Source organism: Macaca mulatta, chromosome 9 (assembly GCF_049350105.2).
Source record: "Macaca mulatta isolate MMU2019108-1 chromosome 9, T2T-MMU8v2.0, whole genome shotgun sequence".
In the NCBI taxonomy this organism is placed as follows: Eukaryota; Metazoa; Chordata; class Mammalia; order Primates; family Cercopithecidae; genus Macaca; species Macaca mulatta.
Genome location: NC_133414.1, coordinates 70490247 through 70510534, shown reverse-complemented (window position 1 = coordinate 70510534; position 20288 = coordinate 70490247). Strand labels below are relative to the sequence as shown.

Below are 20288 nucleotides of genomic sequence, written 5' to 3'. Positions count from 1 at the left end.
TAATGAGACTCAGCCACTCTGGGTCTCATCTGTAGAAAAATGGGGAGAGGCAGACGCGCTGCTCAGCAATGAGCATCCCGTGGGATAAAGGGTTTGGGTTGGGTTGAATGTATGCCCTGTGAAGGCAGCCAGGCTTGGGGGGTGACCACACAAAACCTCCCCATGCACCCGTCTGCCTGGAAAGGAGCCCCTTCTTCTGCCATGAAAGGGATTTCAGCCATGATCCCAGATGAGATCCGAGGCAGCTTTGAAAGACAACGCAGCCCGGTACAGTGGCTCACACTTGTAATCCCAGCACTTTGGGAGGCTGAGGCAAGAGGATCACTTGAGCTCAAGAGTCTGAGACCAGCCTGGGCAACATGGCAAAACCCTGTCTCTACAAAAAATATAAAAAATTAACTGGGTGTGGTGGTGGGCGCTTGCAGTCCAAGCTACTTGGGGGGTTGAGGTGGGAGGATCGCTTGAGCCCAGGAGATCAAAGCTACAGTGAGCAGAGATTACACCACTGCACTCCAGCCTGGGTGACAAAGTGAGACTCTGTCTCAAAAAAAGAAAAGAAAGGAAAAAAGATAACCCACTCCAAACAAGTTAAATCAGATCTCCGGGGCGGGGCCTGCAGCCAGGCTTGAAACCTCTGGTCTGGATGGCCTCTGACGGGCCTCTCTCTTCGCCTCCCTGGATCCCCGGGCAGCACTGTGGGCCAGTGCATGAGTTCTGGAGCCCAGAGCCTGTACTGAATACAGCCCTACCACCTTCTAGTACTGGGCAAGTGAATTCATGCCTCTGAGCCTCTGTTTCCTCATCTGTGAGATGGGGCTAACGCCACTCACCTTATAGAATCTGTACCAGCGTCAGTCACCGTGTTCTTTGATCTAAGCAGGTTCCCTGCCACTGCTGCCTTCACTGCCCATTCATTCTTCCAGCAAACATTTGGAGGTTCCTGGACCTGCCAGCCTGGTCCTGGGTGCTGTGGTGTCAGGAAGAGGACACCCACCATGGGGGTCCAGCCTTTTAGGCCTCTCCAGGGCCCCAGAGGATGGGCTCTGTCTGTTGATGGGCAGGTGAAGGGTGACTCCCCTGAGAATCTCACCGCGTCACTGGACTGAGGGAACCCCTCTCTCTGAAAGAATGAATGAGACCCCAGATTCAAGGGAGAAGAAGGGGCATCCTAGGACTTCCCTGACAGCCTCAGCTGGGAAGCCCCTGGGGAGGCCATGAATGCCTTCTGGGGTGGGCCCTGGGCCATGCTCTGGGCGGATGCTGGCTCAAACAGGGCTGGCAGTGGACAGAACAGAATAAGGACCCTCCTTGTAGTCCATCACTGAGCCGGACTGTGTCCTCCATCCCATGGTCCTCCTAGGAGCCTGGGGCATTGGCAGGCATCGTTCCTCCTGCTTGGCAGAGAGACAGAGACTTCAAGGGATGGGAGGCACTTGCCCAGGTCAAGGGTGAGTGGTACAGGCTGGATTTGAACCCCACTTCTGTATAAACAAAATCCCAGTGGGGAAAGTCAAGCTTCCCTGGGAATCTGCCCTGGTGGGACTAAAACGTGATCGGCAAACCTGTCATCCCCTTTCTTCCCCGGCCTTCCAGCGGGTCCCCTGCAGACCACCACTGGCTGTCCTTGCGGGAGAGAGCTGATGTTCTTGTAAATAGCAAGCGCTCCTGTCGCCCAGGCTCTGAGAGCCAGAGGTTGAACCATGCACTTGTTAACCCACTAAACCTTCTCCCTCCTCATGACCCATTGAAGAAACTGAGGCAGAGAGAGGTGCAGGGACTTGGCCAAGGCCACGTGGCTTGTGAGCCGGCCAGGATTTCATCCAGGCCTGGGTGAGGTTAGAGCCCATGCCCAAACCCGCCACCGCCCGCTAGCAAGAACGGGACTTTCCTTTGTCTGGCATTTTTAACTCTGGGTCTCGGCCATCACTTCAGACTGTCCTGGCCCACGTGTGGCCAGAATCCCAGAGGGATGCCTGTTTGGGAAGCGTGACCACTAGGGGGCTGGCGCCTGGCCCAGGAAGGGGGTCATCGAGAACACTCAGCGCTCAGTGGTTTGTGTGTGCCACCGACAGTGCCCGTGCCCTTCAGCCCCGCGACCTTCCTGTGCCAATCATGGGTATGTCAGTTCATCTAATCCTTGAGCTGCTGTTAGCCCCAGATGAGGAAACAGACTAGAGGGATAAGTGACTTTCTTGTGGGTCAGGATTGGACCCCCTGGGTCCTCAGTTGGACCTCCAACACGAGAATGGACCTGGGTTCCATTCTGGTCCCCAAACCGCCTTTGGGTTTGTGTCCCCTTCTCTGTAGGGTGGCAGGCTTGCACTCAGAGCTTCCCAAGGACCTCCAAGGACTCTCCTGAGAGCCTCTGCCAGGCCCATTTAATGCTGCAGGGCATTCAGGATTGGGTGCCTCCCAGAGGTGGGATGGGGTGCCCTCTAGGGCAGCTCTCAGAAGCATAGGGCCAGATGGTTGGCACCAAGCAGAGTGGACAGAGGCAAGAGGCAAAACTTCTAAGAGAGGCCACCAGCAGGAAATTCCACTTAGATCCCTGGCATTGGGAGCGGCAAGGGCCCAGGTGGGTGCCGGGGGACCTGGTCTGGCCACCCCTAGCTGGGTGCCCCTCTAAGCAAGACCTCGGTCCCTGGAAAAGGGGTGGCTGTGCCCACCCTGTGGAGCCTGATGAGTGGTGGGTGTGGAAGGGAGTACCTGGCATGGATTTTGCACCTGAAGGATGCTTGGCACCTTAGGCTGCTGCTGTGGAAGAGGAGGTGACCCTCTCCGGGGAGCAGCTGGTTCTATGAAGCCTCCCCTGAGTCGGTCTTGGACTCATCTGAGGCCAGGACTCATCTTCTCAGAGCCCTGGGTCTTTCTCTGTCTCTGTGATATGGGGTTCAGTGCCCCCACCCCAGGCAGGACCCCAAGTCTACACTGGGCAGCAACCCTGAGCCAGTGATAATGATGACTTATGGCCCCTGTTTACGGAGCATTTCCTGTGCACGTGCATATGGGCCTAATCTTGTTATGTCCTTCAACAACTCTGTGAGAGTAGTGACTCTTAGTATCCCGCATTTTACAGATGAGGAAACTGACCCAAGTTCCTCGCCCAGCATCACGCAGCTAAGTAAGCACCAGAGCTGAGGCCTCTCTGATGCATCGGAACCCAGAGAGGCCACCATTCTATGCTGTGCCCTCATCCCTTAATTAAAGGAGAAATTGTTCCTTTGGTGACCTGGGGAGAAGGGAGCCCCATCCCTCTTCCTCGGGTGTGAGTGGGCCACCTGTCAGAGCTCAAGGCCTCTTTGCTTGCTTGGAGGTGTTGGCTGGGGCAGTCGGGACAGCTTTTCCCCTCCCTTTCCCAGTTCGAGGTCTGATGCAAACTCAAAGGAAAGGGAAGCCAGTCCCTAAGTCATCTGTTTCTGAATTCTAGTTCCCCTTTTCATCATGGTGTGACCTTGGCTGGGCCCTTCCCTCTCTCTGGTCTCAGTTTGTCTCTTTGTACAAGTCCAGCACCAAGGGGCTAGGTTGGCAGGGGCCGGAGGCCAGACAAGCCACGCATGTGCACCAACAGCCAGGGCACGGCTGAGGCAGGATGGGCAGAAGTCATTCCTGGGGCCTGGGCGATGCTGCATGAGCTCTTCCTCTAAGAGGAGGTGCCCCTCCAGCTTGGCCCTGAGAGCACAGTAGATCAGGACTGGACAGGGGGCGCAGCCTTGGAAAGGCCCCCAGGGATGTGTGCATGTGCCCTGCCCCAGGAATGCAGCTGCATCCTGCTCACTGCTGCCCTCTGCAGCTCTCTCTTCAGCCCAAAGCTCTTCTCCCCCAAAGGCTCTGGGCCTTTGCACAGGAAGAGGTACCCTCCTGCCTGAAAGACTGCCCAAGGGACAGTAGCCCTGACCCCCATTTTGTTTCCAGGCCAAGCTGCGCAGGCCCGCCAGCACTTTATGCACATGCCCCTAGTTATCTGAGGATTACCCGTCTCCTGTGTCTTCCCCACTGGCGTCACACAATGTGTGAGCACCCTGGAGAAGCGCAAAGGCTGGGCAGGTGCTGGCCTTTAGCCCCGTCCCCACCCCTCCCAGCCCTACTCTTTACCTCTTCTCCTTCTTTTCCTTCTCTGCCGGGTAGCAGGCGTTGTCATCAGTTGTTTTTAAATAAAGGAGTGAATGAAATGAACAACTTCTAGAAGTCACTTTATAGCCCTGTTTTTAAAATGAGGAAACCAAGTTGCAGAGATGTTAGATGGGTGAGGAGGGTAGTTCGGAACCCCCCGCTGCCCTTCCCAAGTTCCCACTCTTTGGGTCCCCACAGTGCCAGGTGGGGGACCCCAGGTTTGCATGGCATTTCCTCTGGCCACAGGAACTTCCCCCACATGGAGGTGTCCTGAGGGCCCAGCAGCAGGTGCCAGCCACGACTTCCCATGATGTCAGCTTGCCAGGCCTGCACTTCTCTCGCCTGGTGTTCCTGCCTTCCCAGCAGGTCAGCCCGGAGCTGCCTGTCCGCCCTTCCCTTGCCACTTTCCAGCCTTCCCCATGGGAGAGAGGAAGGCGAGGGAGCCGAGGGGCATGTGGCAAGGAGCGGAAAGCAGGCCCAGCAGGCAGGCTGGGCTTCCACGGCTGGGCGTGGGAAGACGGTGCCTACCATCTGCTGGAGGGCAGCCCGGAGCCTCCTCACAGGAGGTGAAGACCGACAGGATGATCGAACCAAGGGTACCTCGGGACTCTCGGGCAGCCCCACCCAGGACTTCCTGCGGACCCCAGACTACCAGCTTCCGAGGTCCTCATTCATTTCTGTTCCTTGAGGCCAACTGTAGTTACTGCTCTTCGGCGAAAAGATTGAGAGGATGTGCAGTTCTCCCAGAGCACCAAATCCCTGGGTTCAGCTCTGCTGTGCTTGGAATGAGGACTACCAGGTCCCTGCCCTCATGGGCCTGGAGGCTGAAGAGATAAACAGGCTCCTAATTTTAATTATGCAAGGGAAAAGAAACACCAGCATGTCTGGAAGTTCAGGGAGGGTACCTAGCCCATGGAGGTGGCTCTCAGAGAAGGCAGCATGAGGTGGTGGCTCTTTGCACATCGAAGGATGGATAGGGTTCCAAAGAACAGTGACCAGACGTAGAGCTGCACAAGGCGCCATGTAGGGGACTGCGGCTCCTGTTCTGCCACTGTGTGATGCGTGGCCTTTGCTCTCTGCTCAGCAATTTCTTCCTCCGTAAAGTGGGACTTCACAGCTCCCTGGTGACAGGATTGTGCTGAGGATGGAGTGGTGGAGTGGGGCAGTGAGAGCTGCCAGGGTTACTGAGGAGGGAACCTGGCAGGTGGGAGACTCCACCATGTTTGAGCAGGTTGAATGGTTCTCTTTGCAGGCATAAGGGGTGTGTGTGTGTGTGTGTGGTCAGTTGGCAGCAAGTGTGAACAGCTGAGGCCTAATGACAGGAGCTCTGAGGTGGCATTGGTGCCACAGCACCCTGGGGCGGTGTGACCCTCTCCCCTCGTTGTCCATGGGGGAGGTCCTTGCTACAGCCAATGTCCAGAGCACCCTGGAACCTCCGCTGGTGGGTGCAAGGCCGGAGGGGCGATTTAGGGCTGCCTCATCCTTCTGGCCAGTGGGCCTTGGCCTGCACCCTGGCCCAGCCTGGGTCTGGCTCTTCCCTGTGTCTGGATCCTCACCCCCAGCTTGGTGAGGTCAGGGAACAGGTATTTCAGGAATGCAGGAGGCGGGGCAGCCAGCCCCATTTGGATAACCATGGGGTAAATATTTGCCTTGCTCCTGGAGTCAGCACTGGCCTGCCAGGGGAGGACAGGGGCCTGTCCCTGGGGTCATGTAAGGGGATGTGTGTGGTGGTGGGGCTCTCCAAGGTGGGGAATCCCCTGTCACCCCAAGAATCTGCTTGTCGCCTGACCAGCAGCTGTTTGGCACATCTGTGAAATGAGGGTAGAACAGCTCAGGCGCCTGAGGGTCAGTGTAGCGGGAGCTGGTTCTGCTGGCTCAGCCAGGGGAGCGGTGGGTTGGACCAGGTGTGGGTGGACACCCTTGTAACCACCGTTCTGATCCCTGCTTTGCCACTTATGACCTTGAGTAATTACCCTTGCCCTGACTTAGGTGGGCACCGTGGGCTGAGCTCTTCCTCCTTGGCACCTGCATCTATACACCCCGTATCTTGTGAAGGCCTCACAGCTACCAGGGCCAAGACACGTGTGTGGTCAGCAGCAAGAAGGAGGAGCTGAGGCCTGGTTATGGGAGCCCTGAATTCCAGGTTCAAGGTGTAAGCCCTGATGTAACCCCTGCCCAGCACAGCACCAGGGCCACCTGCCCCCTCCCCCAGTGCAGCCTGGAGCCTTCTCTGGTGAGAGACAATGGAGGGCGGTCGGCCCCTACTTAGGGAGGAGCTAGGGGCTCAGGGAAGCCTAGTGACTTGCTGAAGGTCCTCCAGCAAGTGTTCAAACCCAGCTCTACCCACTCTTGCCCTAACCCTTGAGGCCAGGGGCTTCAGCCCCAGCTGTGGACTCCCAAGCCTTAGCAGCTGTAGAGACCAACTGGCTACTTAGCCACAGGCCTAGAGCCACCCCTGGTCCTGGATACCCCACATTTTGGGCACCTCTGCCCTCCAGGAATCCTGGATTGACTGACCCTGCATCTCTCTGGGTCAGACTCAGCCCTGGGTCAGCTTGACCAAGTGCCTCCACCCCAGCCCATACCCAGGTCCTTCCAGGGATCCCTGGAGAAGGTGGGGCTGGGAAGATAGATATGGGGGGAACTCCTCTTGGTCCCAGGACAGTCCCTACCCCCAAGTGACATCTGCCTTGTCTGAGACTCAGCCTTGTCACTTTCCAGCTGGACACCTCTGGCAGCCCCATCCTTCTCAGTGTCATGTTCTGCAAAACAGGAGTGGGTCCTGGCCTCCCCTCCCCCAGGAGCTTCAGATGCACTGTGAGAGTGAAGGGTGTTTCAGGCTGCTGTCTGCACGCGACCCTTTCTGTTCTCGAAATGAGAAGCTGCCCTGTGGTCAGGATCTCACACCCCCTAGAAGTGAGAGGTGCTGTGCTGAGGGTGCCTGGGAGAGCTATCTGGGCATTGGGGTCCCTGCCTCATGGGGACATTGGGTGGGCCTCCACTGGCCTTGAGGCTCAGGCTGCACCCACTCCGTGGCACCAAGGCCTTTACAGAAAAGAGCGCTCCCCTCCAGCCCTTCGTGGTTTATCCTTGCCGTCTGACCAGGCTGGGAGCAAACGGGGCTACACCTCATCTCCTGCCCTCTCTTCTCCCTGAACTCCCCAGGAGGCCAAGTCCACACAGGCTGTGAGCCTCGGCTAAGGCACCAGCAGGGTGGGTGTGCACAGCATGGCACAGGCTCCTGGTTCCTGAGACCCCCTTTCCCAGCATGAGGGGTGCCCAGCGCCGTCTGGCCCTGAGCAGGGCTGCTGAGCAGCTCCCAGGGCTGGGCAGGGTTCGGGCTCTCAGGCTGGCTGCCGCGTAGTGGGCAGACTGAGTGGGCATGGGTTGCTTACTCACATCCCGGCTGTGTTCCTGTGAGCTTCTTATTAGCTGTGCAACCTCAGGAGGTTATAGAACCTCCTGGCCTCATGTGGAAATCAGGGATGTCATGTCAGTGTCTACCTCACACCGTTTCACTGAGGGCTAAAGGAAATATCCAGGGCACAGTCCACAATATGGACTCAATACAGGGCGCCCTCCTCCTCCCTCTCTCTTTCCCAGCGGGGTGGCCCAACACAGGCTCACTGTCCCCCAACCAGGGCCTGAGTTCAAATTCTAGCACCCCCACTTATGGCTGTGTGACCCTGGCTGGGTCCCTTCCCCTCTCTGATCTCAGTTTGCCCTTTGCACAAGCCCAACACCAAGGGACTGGGGTGGCTGGGGTGGCTGGGGCAGTGAGGTACGTGCATGAACCGTGAGCCGAGCACCCATGAGAGGCTGATGGCCCGACACCGTTTCTCGGGGCCTGGCCGATGCTCACTGGGGAGCAAGGGCTTTTCGGCTCTGGCTTCCGTCTCAGCTGCCAAGATAATTATTTTCTCTCTGTCAGCGGCTCTGCTGGCCAGCTTGCCTTTGGAAAAGGCCTAGCTGTGGGCGGTGGGGAGGCAGGAGACTGACTCCAGTTCTGCCCCAGTCACTGACTCACTGCATGACCCCATATGAGGGCAAACGCTGCCTGTCTCTGGGCCTCAGTTTCCTCCTCAGTGAAAGGGAAGTATTGGGGTCAATGAACCCCAAAACCGTTTGTATTTCCAAGGTAAGCAGAATTTGGGGGCTGCCAGAACCAGAAGGTCAGGATGTAGAGCCACTTCCTCTCCCCATGGCTGGGGTGGGGACGCTGGGCCTGGCTCCAGGATCTTGGGGTGTAGGGTTCCAGCACTCATGGAGCCCAGCACCGGCCCCCACAGGGTCATCCATGCATCAGCTGACGTGTGCGGAGAGCCGCTGGTGTCTGGCCCTCACATGCACTGCCTTACACAGTCTGCACAGCTCTTTGAGGGAGGCCTTCTCGTTGTTTCTATATCCCCTACCACAGTTGAGGAAACTGAGGCAGAGGGAGGCTTAAGAAACGTGTCCAAGTCACACATTTGGTATGAGGGCAAAGCCAAGCTTTGAAGCAGATCCTTGTGATTACTGAGCCTGCCTCTCGATCATCAGGCCTCTTTGCCTCTTACCGAGGCCTGGGCACCATTTCTCCCTGGGAGCCCCTGCCTGTGCACAGTGAGGTGGAGCCCAGGCTAAGGCCCTTACCCAGCCCCTTGGCATATATGGAGGCCTATGCTTCGTGTGATGTGGGCACCACCTCCCCTGCTGTGAGCCACGGGCCTTGTTCTGAGAGGAGCTCGGCCCTGCAGTCAGGTTTCCTGGTTTTTAGAGGTGGACACTCCGGTGCAGAGAGGCACAGTGATTGTTCACGGCCACGCATCGGGACACTTTCACAGCCAGAGCCTGAATTCAGGGATATGGACATCCCAGCCTCCAGCTGAGACCCCAGAGAAGCCCACCAACCAGACCTCTGGGTCTCATCTTCCCTCCTGCCCTCGGGACTCTGTGGGCAGTGGGGGGCGTGTTGGTGGGCCGTTGAGGAGGTGGACCAGCCGAGCGCCACCCAACAAGGATGGTCGTGTACCTGCATGCCCAGTGCACCAGCAGGCCCTGCACTTCTGCCTGCTGCTGTCTCTGCCCCGGGCACCACTGTCTCTGGCCTGGACTCTGGAGCAGTGTCCCCACTGCTCTTCTGCCTCCTCCTATCCCTCCAAGCCCTTCTCCTTTCACAGCCATGGGGGCTTCCTGAACTAGAACTAGGGTCACGTCCCTCAGCTGCCCAGATGCTGCTGTGGCTCCTGCCCATTCTCTCTCTTACTGTCCCTGGCCCGTGGTCCCCACTCACACCACCCTCTCCCTTGCTCAGTGCATCTGCTACACCACGGACCCCAAGTCCTCCACTGGGCCAGTGACTTTTCTCCATCTTGGAGTCTTCGCATATGCTGTTCCCTCTGCCTAGAACGCTATTTGCCGCATCTTGGCCTGCCTCTCCCTGGCTTGTTGCTCAACTTCACTTCCCCAGAGAGGCTACCTGGGACCTTGAGTCTCTGCTCTGTGGACCCTGGACTCATCGTTTGTTTCTGGCAAGCAGTGCTATTACTTTTGTATTATTTGATTCTTTGCTCTCGTCTGAGTCTCCGCAAGGCTAGGGATCACTATCACATCGGCATGCTTGCTGAATGTTTGTTAAATGAATGGGTGAATGCCAAGTGCCTTTGTCATCACGTCTCTTTGGATTCTCCCCGTGACCTGGAGACATATTTTGACCCCACTTTGACACATGAGGAAACTGAACCCCAGAGAGTCTGAGAGCATATCCGTAGTCACATAACCAGTAACTGGCAGGTGTGGGGAGTCAGGGGCTTGTTTAGGCCAGGGCACCCCATCACGTCCCTTCGGAGTCCTCCTTTGTCAGATGGGGATGATACGGTGGCACTGGGCAGTGGCCTCATGGTCAGTGCCCGGGCCTCTGCTGTGGGTAGACCCACTGACCTCCGGCTCTTATTGCAGCAGGATGGAGCTGGAGTGAGGTGGAGGGGCCGCGAGCTGCTGACCGGCGCGTGGGCCACTGGTGGTTTGCAGATCACTGAGGTAGGTGTGCCACTGGGCTGGCGGGAGGTGGCTGGGTCGGAAGCAGGCAAGTCCTGATGAGGGCAGGTGCTGGCCCTAGCATGCTGGACCTTTGACTCGGGCCTCAGCCCTGATGGGCAGGAGTGGGTACAAGTCACCTTTACTGGAACCTCATCATGCCCCAAATGGGCCGTCCCTCTACCTGGCACCCAGGGACCTCTTGGCCTGGCATTTCTCTAGAGCAGCTGCTAGGGGTGGGGGCTGGAGGTCTGCCCAGGGAGAGGGGCAGGTCTGGCTACCTGGTCTTGGCACAGGAGCCCTGTCTGTACCGCTCTAAACCCTGTGGGGTAGGGGCAGCCCCACGAAAGGAGGCCTGGGTGAGCAGGAATATTTGGGCTGAAATGGGTGCAGGGCTACCACCCCTTCTACCCACTCTCACAAACACGCTGAGGTGGATACACACTGGGCTCTGGGGTCAGACCACCTGGGTTCAAATCCTGATTGGCACACATGGTTACTCTGTGCCTCTGTTTACCCATCTATCAAATGGGAATGAGATGTCGGCACCTGCCCCACTGTCGCGGTGAGGAGACTGCACACCTGGCACACAGCAAGGACTGGGGACATGTCAGTCCTTTTCCTCAAGGGTGCTGGAACCCACCTTTCTCTCCACACACCTCAGTTTCCACCACCCTGCTCCCCCTGAAGACCCATCAGTGCCAGGATGGACACGAACTGAACCCCTGGCCTGATAAGGGGGGCAGGGCCCCTTGAGGAGCAACTGAGAGCAGCTGGGGCCAGCAGGTCCTGAGGTTGAGCTCAGCTCTGTCCCGTGCCCCAGCATTTCTCATCATGGGGTAGCATTTCAGGGTGATCTCCCTTGGCCCTGTGCCCGAGGGTGACCTGTGTAATCCCTGTTTCCTTGGCAACTCTCAACCTAGAGATGAGAGGCTTCACAAAAATCCTCACTTGGGCCAGAGCCCTTTGTCCCAAGGCGTTGTGGTGCTCAGGCACCCAGGAGAGGGGAGTCTTCGCCCTGGTGTGGGGCTGTCTCCTAACATCCCCTGCTGCCCTCAGCGTCCCTCCTGGAGCTTAGCACTGCCAGGGGCCTGGGGCAGGCCGGGCGATCCTCAGTCAGGCTCCGACATTGGAGAGCCAGGCTCCATCTCCCTTCCCACTGCAAGAAATCTCGGCCGTCTGCTGATCCGCTGCGTGACCTTGGGCCAGTCCCTTCCCTTGTGTGAGAGCCAGCTTTCTCATCTGAAAATGAGGCTGATTATACTGACATTGCTGACAGGGCTGCTGTGAGGATGCTTAGAAGCCATGAATATTTTTAAATGTTACTGCCTCATGAGCATCTGCTGTGTGTGTGCCAGGAGCTATGCTCCTTTAATACCTCTTTCTCCCCACAAGAATCCCACAGGGAGGTTTGTCTAATTCATTCTCCAGAGGCTCGGCGTGGTTAGGAAACCCACAGAGCCGTCAGTGCTGGAGTGGGGATTTGAACCGAGGTCCGTCAGGATTAACCAGTGCACAAAGCCTTGGAGACCAGGGGCGGGGCCCCAGGACAAGCGTGGGAGCTGCTTGGGGAAAGCCCTGCGGCCTTTGTCCAGCCTGCCAAGCCCGCTGCTTTCTGGAGCCAGAGGGTGGCCCCCAGGCTGGTGGCCTGCCCCTCCCCGATGGGGCCTGCCTGCAACTCGATAAGGCTAGGGGAACCCTCTGCTAATTGTCTGGTAACCTTTGAAATTCTCCTTCACGGTGGGTTCTCTTTTCGGATGTTTTTCAAGGTAATTCATTCTTTTTCCAGAAATTGCCAGTGGCGGAGCATTAGGCAGCTGGTAATTAATCATAGGAGCGGCTTCGAGTTGATTCTTTGAAAAAGAAAAAAAAAAAAAATGAGGAACAGAAAGCCTTGGTGGAAAAAGGAAAGAAAAGAAAACCACTCCAAGGCGAGGGTGGTAATCAATACCTCGGTGTCCTAGAAACGGCCGGGGGTGGAGACGGCGGAAGTGCGGCCTTCTCTCCTTCTTCCCAGGCTGGCCCACTGTCAGCGCCAACAGCGGCAGCGTGGGGCTCCGCTCTTGACCATTGGCTCCCTGTATGGCTTTGAGAAGGTGCTGCCTTTCCCTGGACTCAGCTTTGCCACCTGTAAAATGGGTGAAGGGCAGCTGTTAAACTAAACATTGAATGAACCCTTGTTTCACTACCATGTCTTAGTCCCTGGCACAGAGCAGTGGCCCCATTGATACTCTGTTGAGTGAGTGAGTGAGTGAGTGAGTGAGTGAGTGAGTGAGTGATTGTTGTGGGCCCTAGCTAGCTGTCTTGAGTGAAGGAGGTGGTACTGGCCACAGGATCTTGTGACTGTAGCTCTGTTATAATTTGGAGTGACAGTCAGGGTGAGGGGCCAGTTCTGTCACTTTCCAGGCTAATGATGAAAGGACAGTCTTGCTTGGTGAACTCCAGCCAGGAGACCTTGGGCCCTGTAGTGGTAACCATGCTATCTCTGTGGCATGTTTCAGTTCAACTTTCCAAGAGTCTGAGCTATCTGGAGATTTTATGTTAAAAAGCTGCCTCCTGCAGAGGTGGTGAGTTCTTTGTCACTAAACTGTGTGCAAGCTGGGGTTGGGCTGTATGGGCCACTTAGACAGTGGATTTTGGGGCTTGGAGCATCCCTGAGTCTGGGAGAGAGCATGAGGCTCTCCAGAATGGTTACTGGGGAGGCTGCACTGGTGGGGAGGAAGTCTGTTCCCTTCGGATCCCCTTCCCAAAGGTCCCGGGGGGACTGGATGAGGATACAGGTGCTGAAGCATCAGTGCCTGCTCTCCCTGACTGGCCCCATTGCATGGACATAGGGGCACTGAGCAAGGCTGAGGGAAAGAGCCATACTCCTTACATCAGGGGGTGTCTAACAGGCTGTGGGTTGGGCAGGGGGATGGGGAGAAATAGAAAGCCCTTGTCTGGAGGTGGGGGCCTCAGACCTAGGTCTTATATGCTGGTCTGTCTGGTGTTACCTCAGCAGCTCCCTTTCCCTTTCTGATATTTGGGCCACGATCCTTCAGGAGAGGGCAGCAGATGGGGAGTGTGTTCTCCAGGGGAGTGTGAACTCACCTGCCTGGGTGAGCTCAGTTTGGGAGCCTGAGCTGGGCCTGACAAAGCCAGTTTCCTCTTAACAGCTTCTCTCATTCTGGCCCTAATGTGGGACCGGGGTTCCTTGCCCAGAGACCCAGGATGACAGTGAATCCTAGCCTGAGTAGTGGCTCTGGGAGGCTCAGAGCTTCCAGAGGGAAGGAGGAGGGTGTGTGACTGTGTGCTTGTGTGTAAGTGCGTGTGTACTAGTGTGCACCTGTGTATGGGTGTGATTGTTCAGCACGACATGTGAATATTCATGAGTATTCAAGGGAAGGGGAGATCCCTCCCTCCCGTGTGTATCAGGACCTCCATGTGCACACTGGCTTCACATTCAGACTGGCCTGGGCGGCCCGGACCACAGTGGAGCGGACTGAGGGGCAGTGTGGGGGGCAAGCATTCAGGCCCGAGTGTTCTGACCTGCCCTCCCACAGCTGGAGGTCCTGACAGCTCCCCATGGTCACCGGAGGGCATGGATTTGGCGGCCATGCCTCCTGCCACAGATTTACACCCTGAGCCTCTGGCCTGAAGTCTCTGGGTGGGCCCAACCAGCTCCCCCTAGGCGGGCCTGGTCTGCTAGGGGGGTCCTCTGTGAGCAGCCAAGCCTAACTTGGCACTAGTCGTTTCTTTACTTCTTCCAGCCTTGGCCTCCAAGCTCCAGCTCAGCTGTGTGTGTGTGTGTGCGCGCGCGCGTGCCTGTGTCTGGGCTCTCCCTGCAGGGTGGGGCAGTGGGTCCGTCTCTGCGTGTCTCTGTCCCGTCTCCCTGTGGCTATCTGTCCTCATCTCTCCCTGTAGCTCTCTCCTGCCCAGCTTCCCAGACGCTGCCTCCTCCACAGCACATCTCCCTGTCCCTGCAGCGTATCCCAGAGCCCCTGCACCTCCTCACCTCTGCTCTCCTTCTCAGGGCCACTCCTTAGCAGGCCTCCCAGCAGCACGGCTGCACCGTGCCACCGTATCACTGCTTCTTGTCATCCCCAGGGCTCTGTACAACAGAGGCCTCCCTACCTGCTGCCTTTGCCTAAATCTGGCTCCAGCCAACATGCCACTTCCTCCCACCCTGCTCTTTGGTGGGTCTGAGACAGCCCCACATTCCCAGCTGCTGGAGGCTGCACTCCGTGTGTGGCCAGGTGGTGGGGGCAGGTGCCATCCCTTCCCCATGGCCCTGCTGTGCCAGCTACCTCCTGGCTCAGGAGTGCAGGCTGCTAGCCCACCCTGCAGCTGCCCTGTACCGTCCTGGGCATGTGGGTCGCTGGCCACCAGCTGGAGCAAGAGAACGAGAGGCGGCCTGTGCCCACTAACAAGGGGTGGTTGGAAACCTGGCATCTCCCTCCAGCATTAATGAAATTCCTGCTATAATTAGAAGTGAGGTGTACAGGAGCTGGCTGCCTGGTGGGAGCATTTGTATGCTCATGAATAAATAAATTGTCCTCTCCTGAAGGGAGAGGAAGCTGGAGGGTGTAGGCCCAGAGGGTCTCAGTGGCCTGTGAGGTGCAGAGACCCTACCACTCACCTGGACGCCCTCAGGAACCTCCCTCGGTCCCCGGCCCTGGTCAGCCAGTCTTCCTGGAAGTGCCTGCTGCGTGCCCAGGCGACTCAGCCTGGCATTCGAAGTCGCCGCCATCTGGCCTCAGCCTCCTTTCACAGCCACATCACACGCTAGCCTTCTGCCAGCGCCCTGGGCTGCAGCTCCACCGCGCCGCCCCCCGCCCCTGTTCTTCATCACACCTTCCCACTCTGTGCTCCGGCCTGAGTTTCTGTGGGCTGCCGCATGGCTCCATCCTGGGAAGCCCTCCTCAGGCCACACCTGCACCTCCTGGAGGTCCCAGTAGCCTTCCCTGGACAGGCCTCCTAAATCCAGAGCCTTCCCTCAACATTCTTCATGCCATTTAAAGTGTGCATCAGACTGCCCACCAGGCTGTTTTTCATTTTTCATTGATTGCATATTGGGATGGTAATACATTGGATTCACAGGGCAGATGTTTTACATTCTTCATCATACTAAGTCTTTGAAATCCAGTCATTGCAGTCTCCACTGTTAGCTGTATTGCACGGCGCATGCTTGGAGAGGAGAGTCCTGTTTCCTCACCTTGCAGGTGAAGAAACTGAAGCCTGAGGAAAGAAATCCTGCAGGTGAGTTTGCAGAGCACATGCTGCCTCTGTAGGCAAGGCCACCGCTGTCCTGCAGGACAAAATAAGGAACCGAGGCACAGGGCACTTGTCCTAAAGACAGATGGAGGCAGGCAGGACCATGGCTAGAACCCAGGCGGCTGAACCTGAAATGAATAGAGGAAAGGCGATGTGAGCGATTTCGTTCCCCCTGCCCCACCCACAGTAGATTTCAGTGCTTAAGACTGCCCTGCACTTAATGCCCAAACAGCCCCAGACCAAGCAGCTGTCACAGGCTGGGCCACATATTGGCCAGTCCTGCCCTTCATCCCTCCTAGCTTCCTGACAGTGAGCATACACCCTGGACGGAGCTAGGAGGGTGAGAGCCCTGGCTCCTCCCAGGAAAGGTCACCCCTGCCCTCCAGCCCCTCCCACATCAGCCAGCAGAGTCTGAATCTCAAAGGTACCCAAAGGCTGTGTTCTGTTAACCAGCCCAGGTCTCCAGTGAGTGGAGGATGCCTGCAGCAGGGATGGCTCCAAGGCCAGGAGGGAGAAGAGGGGATTTACCCCCCAGAGCCTGGCCCTGCCCCTGCTGGCCTAGAGGGTTCTCCCAAAGTGGGGTGTTTCTTAGGAGTCAGGCTGGCAGCAGAACAGCCCCTCCAGAGCCCTCCACCCTCTGGAGCCTATTTTCCTCTTTGTTACCCACAAGCCCCCTCCGGCTGCACTTGGCTGTACGCTCCATTTACAATCTACCTCTTGTTTGCCTGTGCTCAGGCAGTGTGGCAGGGAGTCACGGAAGGTTCAGGTGCTCGTCTCCCTCTACTGCAGACAGGGCTGGTGCCACTACCCAAAGCGGAGCTCCCCCAGGGGCCTACCTCCTCCCACCAGCAAGGGCTGCAGAGTTTGAGTATACTGAGCCAACAGCCCCGCTTTCTTTCCCCAGCCCATTCCCTCCTTCATCTGCACATAGGCACCCCATGGCCTTTCCTTGTCTCTGCTCCTCCAAGCCAGCCATCTGCTGTTTCCACACTAGACCGTATACTCCTTGAAAGCTCAGGGCAGGCTGTGAACCATGTCTTCAGCACAGTCGTGTGCAGAAGGGCAGCAGGAAGCCGCAGGCACCCAGCTTGTGCACCCTCAGCTTCCTCCAGGCACAGCAACAAGGTGTAGTCTAGCATCCCGGTTGTTAATGTGCCTATGGGCCGTGTTAAGAAGGATTCAGAGGCCGTGTGCGGACTCTACGAGAAATAATGCTGTGCGCTGTGTGGCGCATGGTCGCGCTCTCAGCCCTGCTCCCTGCGTATCAGGTCTGCTTGACTGATGTCTCAGCTCTGGGCTGTGGCCAGTGCAGGAGGAGGGAAGAGGCAGGGACCTCAGTGTGACCCCCACAGATGTCCATCCACCCTGACTGCTGGGTGAGCTGGGCCCCAGAGAACTTTCTAGAGCCCCCAGGGAGCTGACTGGTTAATGGAGAGCAGGAAATGTATGGTTGCTGAGCCTTTGGAAGCTTTTTGCCCACATCTGCCTCCCCCAGTAAGTGCTTCTCACCCTTCTTCAGCTCCAGTTTGGGAAACAGCAAGCACATCTTGCCTCATGGCTGTTCTGGGACCCTCCACCGCTCCCCTGAGGCATCTTTAGGGACCTCTGTTGGAGCCCAGGGGAACATCTCTGCTTCATAACTTCTGTGGATTGCTCCAGTGGTGCCACCTCCATCTGGCCCACCCTCAGGTTGGTGGGACGGGCTGGCATGAGACGGCCCTCGCCCCTCGCCGGTAGCCCCTGCCTGTTCTCTCTGGGCCCTGGCCTCACCCAGACGTCCCGTCACAGCCCCCCACCCCTGCCCTTGTCACTACCTGGGGTGCCAGCCTTCCGTGCTTCATTGCCTCTGCCCCCAGCAATTCCCTCTCAGGTAGGAGTTCCCAGCTGCCTCCTGCCCGGCAGCTCCAGCATGGCCAAAGATTGAGCCAGGAGGACTTTGATGTACTAGAACCTGTAAATAATCTGGAGCATTTTTATCTGTGTGTGGAAGAAATGCAACAGACATCCATGCAACCTGTAGCCAGTTTAGCCTCTCCGCAGCCACAGCTCCAGAAGAGCTGAAAAAGATCATCTCATGCCTGGTATTGACTCCCCCAGCTGCTGCCCAGACACCTCCATTGCTGGAGAAGTCACCACACAGTTTTGCTCATGTAAATTCAGTGTTACAGAGGATAAAGTGTGGCGTGTGGCCAAAGTGTGTGGGTTTCAGGCACAGACAGTTCTGGGTTCAAATCTCTGTTCTGCCACCTATCAGCCAGGTCTGAGTCTGGACAAGTTACTTGCATGCTCAACTCACCTGTTTCCTCATCTGTAAAGGGGTGCAGTGCACCCACCTGGCAGGATAAAATGCAGCAATAGCTACACAGCACCAGTCCTCTCTGTTAGCGGCAGACCAATGCCCTTGGGGAGATACCTCCCGCCCCTCAAACAGGAGCATGTGTTTGAAGTTGGCATTTGTTAGCTCTGGACCCAGACACTTCTCTCTCCAGAGACAATGGACCCCCAGGTCCTCTCTTGAGCTTTCAAGTGGGAACTTCCAGGAGGATACTTTGAGATGGAGACGCAGTGCTTCCCAGGCGTGCTAGCACACCCAGGCCACCTGGGACACCTGTGTAAATGCAGATCACCAGGCCCCTCTCCTGGAGTCTGAGTCTATAGATCTGGAGTTAGGCCTAGGACTCTGATTTTTTAACAGATGCCCCCAGAAAATCCCTGCGATCTGGCCAATCTGGGACACACTGGTGCCTGCAAAGGGGAGCTGGCCTAGAGACTTGAGCCAGTTCCTCTCTGTGGCTCAGTTTTCACACTGATAAACCAGGGGTTTAGATGACCTGGGAGGGATCTTCCTGCCCTTAAAACCTCATGACAATCAGACAGACATTCCCTGATGTCCCCTCTACCAGGCTCCCTGGGGCAGATCTGTGGGTTTCCGCCCCACTCCTTCTAGCCGCAGAGCATTTGGCTCAGCAGCCTTCTGCCAGCCTCAGAGCCCTAGGGATAGAGAATCTGTTCCCTGGGTGTCACATGCTGTTGATTGTCCATTCCCTTGCCTTCCAGGAAGCCCTAACTCCGCAGGCATTAGCGGAGTCCACTCAGGTCTGAGATCTTTTCTGTAAGCTGAGCTGGATCACTAACTGGTGCCTACTGGGAGGTAGGGTGGAGGCCAGAGTGGGTGGGGGCAGTCCTGCAGCTCCTCTGAGGCATCTGGGAGCCTTATTAGTTAACACGCATGAAAGCCTGCAGCACTGGAACCGTAGGATGGCCCCGCAGAGCCCTGTCTTATTACAGATGAGGAGACTGAGGCCCAAAGTGGAACGTGCTTGCTAGGAGGATGTGAGCTCTGGGAGCTCCACATGGCACACAGTCTGGTCTCTGGGCCACCCCATGTGTCCCACCGTGCCTCTTCTTGTGTGGTCCATCTAGGATGGGCAGCCCCGACAGGCTTAAGCCCTCAACTTAAGCTGCTGAGCCCCTAGGAAAAGACAGTGCCATCTCAGGACAGGTCCTAGGGGCCGCCTGCTCCTGAACACTGGTCCCTTCTTGGACCCACACTGTCAGCCCAAATCAACAACCCTCTCCCAGCCCATGGGTCCTCCAACCCCAGCCAGGGCAGCCCTCATGGAAGCTTTCCAGGAATATCCACGCACAGCACGGTGAGCTCCAGAAATGAAAAGGCTCTCACACTCCCTGCTCCCTCCCGTTTTCCACTCACTGCTGCTCAGGGGAGTTAATAAGCAGAGGTGAAAAAGCCTGCACTGTCCTAATGAGACCTCGTTTGAGGCAGCTGGGTCTGGGCTAATGCCAGACAAGGAATTCTTCACTGCCGGGCCTTCACCCCATCGGGGATGAGGCCAGGGCCTAGAACTTAGGGACTGGCCTGAGCTGTCGCTTAGAGGATGCCAGAGACCAGAGCTTTGTCTCCGTCCTGGGCTGGGAGCCTCACTGGTTCCTTAGTTCACATGTGGTGCCTGGTACAGCACCCATCTTCAGGCCTCTGCACAAGTCAGCCCCTCTCCACTTCACTCTCCATCTGCAGTCAGTAAGGCAGCAGTATTTAGTAATCACCTACTGTTTGTGTGGGTCTGTGCTCAGCTCTTCAGGAGACAAAGAAACAGATCTTTGCCAGCCCCAGGGTAGCTCACAGTCCAGGCCACTGTAGGCCACATGCAGGAACAGAATTTGTGATGCACCATGTCCATGGGGCAAGGGATGTGTTGAGATCCAAAGAGGAGGAGTCCTTGGGGAGTGAGGGCCTATGGAAGGCTTCCTGGAGGAGGCTGACTGGAATGGATTGACAGTCAGAGCATTTCAAGAGTTTCAAGTGGGGCTAGGGCTGGGGCAGGTGATCGAGTTTGTACCAGAGCATCACTGGGCACACACCTGGCCCTGTCCTGCGACAGGGAGGCCCAGCAAGGACGGAGCCATGCTACTGAGGCAGCCACAGGCTCAGACCCGGTACATCAGAGGCCATATCCCTACAAAGTGAATGAACAGCACAGAGCACTGCTTTTTAAGTGTAGGAATGTAGTAGGCTTTCAATAAATGCTGACCGAATGAAGGGTGCATTGCATACACTCAGGTATCCACAGAGCAACCGAAGCTCAGGTCAGGAAGCAGCAGGGATGAGGCGATAGGGCATGAGGCCTCTGGGGCAGGGACAGGAGCAGGACTCAGAGCAGCTCAGCCTTGTTCATTGGAACCCAGAGTAGTGGGTGCCTGCGGGGAGCATCCTTCAGAGCCACACGTCACTCTCCTAAGGGCACACTGTGACACCTGACCAAGCAGGAACATGGGGGGTGAGGACGCCTGGGGCCCAGCTGGCAGCCTCCCTGGGGCACGTTTGTACCCAGTGTTTGCTGCATGCCCCAGACAGACCCACCCTCCCTAGGGCCTCTAGGACAGGAGGAAAA

At 57.1% G+C, this 20288-nt stretch overlaps 1 protein-coding gene across 27 annotated transcripts in view; it reads left to right on the top strand.

Annotated features, from left to right (window-relative positions):
- The window catches only part of ZMIZ1 (zinc finger MIZ-type containing 1), a 244518-nt gene that overhangs the window by 82216 nt on the left and 142014 nt on the right, over positions 1-20288 (top strand). For 13 of the 27 annotated variants that reach the window (XM_077946512.1, XM_077946500.1, XM_077946506.1 and 10 more), the window contains one exon: positions 10048-10128. The exons of 4 other annotated variants lie outside the window; for them this stretch is intronic. The gene's annotated coding sequence lies outside the window, so the exon portion shown is untranslated. The remainder of the gene's footprint in view (positions 1-10047; positions 10129-20288) is intronic. 10 more of the 27 variants (XM_077946513.1, XM_077946501.1, XM_077946507.1 and 7 more) reach the window with 1 other exon arrangement.